At 51.7% G+C, this 2,551-nt stretch overlaps 1 pseudogene; it reads right to left on the bottom strand.

Moving 5' to 3' along the window:
• Positions 1–307: 307 nt before the first annotated feature.
• On the bottom strand, positions 308–403 carry LOC112610515 (annotated as a pseudogene).
• Between the last annotated feature and the right edge of the window lie 2,148 nt (positions 404–2,551).

Here is a 2,551-nt window from a genome sequence, read left to right as displayed (position 1 = left end):
GCTGGAGGAACAGCTCTGCCTTGCAGGGAATTAGCACAGCCTGCCTGTCTGGCTGCTTCACCGTGGGTTGGTCCCTGTGTCATCAAGGATGGTGGTGGGGGAGGAAGGGCGGTGATGAGGGAGGGAGGTCGTAATGTACCACCTGCCCCCAGATGGCCAGGGTGACCCTCCCCAGTGACCCTGAGCTTCGCAGGCATGTAGGGGAGCCTCGGAGGGCGCATCCGTTTGCTGTTTCTGCTGTTACACATGACCACAAACTCAGTGGTTTAAAACAATGCAAATTTATTTTTTCCTCATTTTTCCCCCATATAAGACAGGTAAAGTGCCACTGTTCTAAAGACGTTTCCCATCCCACATAAGAGTGTGAAAACCCCCTCATCACACATATCAGCCACAAAATGATCAAAACAATGCCAATTTATAATTTTAGATTTCTGGGGATCAGAAGTCCCATGGGGCCGCACTGGACTGAAGCCATGGTGTCATCAGGGCTGGCTTCCTTTTGGAGGCTGGGCGCAGATCCGTCTCCTGGCCTTTCCCGGCTTCTGAAGGCCACCGTGTTCTGGGCCTCAGTCCCAGGCTGGGGCGTCACCGCACCCTCTGCTTTCACACCACATCTGCTCTGACCTCCACCTCTCTCTCACAGGGGCCCTTGTGATGCCATTGGGTTCACCTGCGTAATCCCGGGGAGTCTCCCATCGCAGGACCCTCACTTACACTGGCAATGTCCCTTTTGCCATGAAAAGTAGCCCATTCACAGTCCCGGGATTAGGATGTGGGGGGCACCATTCTGCCCACTGCGGAGGGTGTGCTGGATCGACCAGACCTCAGGGGGGCTCTCCAGTTGAGCTCATTCCCAGCACAAAGTCCAGGAGGGATGGCGTGAGGTTGTCCCGGATGCTGGAGCTCAGTGGGGGCTGGCCAGGGACTCTGCTCAGGCCCCCAGCCCCAATGTGGGGGGCCCATGGCTGTGGGTGCAGGAGCCACAAGGGAGAAGTTATGGCCCCATAGACTTTCCTTCCCTAAACTCAGATCCCCTGAAACAGAGAGGTGAGGCCGGGGGTGAAGGGCGAGCAACTTCTGCAATAAGATTTCCATGATGCCTGATCATGTCTGTAAGAGAAAGGCTATGTCTTTCTTTATTTTTGTTTCTTTATTTTTTGAGACAGAGTCTGGCTCTGTCACCCAGGCTGGAGCGCAGTGGCTTGATCATAGCTCACTGCAGCCTCAACCTCCCAGCCTCAGGCAATCCTCTCTCCCAGGCCTCCCAAGTAGCTGGGACTACAGGCACGTGTCTTGGGAGGCAAATTTTTGTACTTTTTTTTAGAGATGAGGGTCTCACCATGTGCCCAGGCTGGTCTCAAACTCCTGGCCTCAAGCAGTCCTCCTGCCTTGATATCCCAAAGTGCTGGGATTACAGGCACGAGCCACCATGCCTGGTCTCTTTTCAAAAACAAATTTTTTTTTTGAGTCGGAGTTTCACTGTTGTTGCCCAGGCTGGAGTGCAATGGTGCAATCTTGGCTCACTGCAAACTCTGCCTTCTGGATTCAAGCGATTCTGCTTCAGCCTCCTGAGTAGCTGGGATTATAGGCTCCTGCCACTACGCCCGGCTAATTTTGCTTTTATTTTTATTTTTATTTTTAGTAGAGATGTGGTTTTACCACGTTGGCCAGGCTGATCTTGAACTCCTGACCTCAGGTGATCTACTCGCCTCGGCCTCCCAAAGTGCTGTGATTATAGGCGTGAGCCACCATGCCTGGCCTCAAAATTTTTTAATGTAAGTTTTCAAATAAACTCACACATGTGATCAGTGATTAGCACACTTGCTTTATCGACAATCGCCACAGTTGTTTCATGGATTGCTGTTGTCTTTCTCTTTGCTCTTCCCCTTTGGCTGAAGCATTTTCCATCCTGTAGCAAATATTCTGAAATTTTGTTCCTATGAAGTTCAGGATGCAAGGCGCCAGGTACGGGAAACTCTGGATCACACTTGTGGCTCCCTTAGGGTAATGTTCAAATTAACAGTCATTCCTTGGCACCCACTCAGGCCCCGTCCGGCCCACATTCCTCTGATGGTTTGCTTACCTCCATCAGATGAAACACACAGGTTCCTAACAGGGCCCACAGTCTAAGTTTTGTGGTGGTGCCTCCGGAACCTCTCTTACTCTAGATCAGGCACCACCCCCGACCCGCATTGCTCCTCCCACCACTTGTGATTTGTTGCAGAAACCAGATCAGCTGTCCTGCAAATGTGTCACCTATTCAGCAGCTGTTTGCCTCCCTGTGGTGTCACCTCGCCCTGTGTCTCCTGCAAATGGAATCTAACACCCTTAGATTCAGGCTCATCTTTCTTTGCCAGAAGCCTTGGTGGGCAGAGCTGTGAGAGCCACACGGAAGCACCTATAATGCTAAGTGCACCCAGTGGGTCCAGGTGGCCATAGCCCAAACCCACGCTGTAATGCCCTTGTTTTGTCATTACTGATCTCATCCATGACCCTTGTGAGAAATAATTATGTCATGAGAGGTGGCCAAATCGCGATTTCTCTCATG

The sequence above is a fragment of the Theropithecus gelada genome, chromosome 16 (assembly GCF_003255815.1).
Source record: "Theropithecus gelada isolate Dixy chromosome 16, Tgel_1.0, whole genome shotgun sequence".
Classification (NCBI taxonomy): Eukaryota; Metazoa; Chordata; class Mammalia; order Primates; family Cercopithecidae; genus Theropithecus; species Theropithecus gelada.
This window is presented reverse-complemented; position numbering and strand designations above follow the sequence as displayed.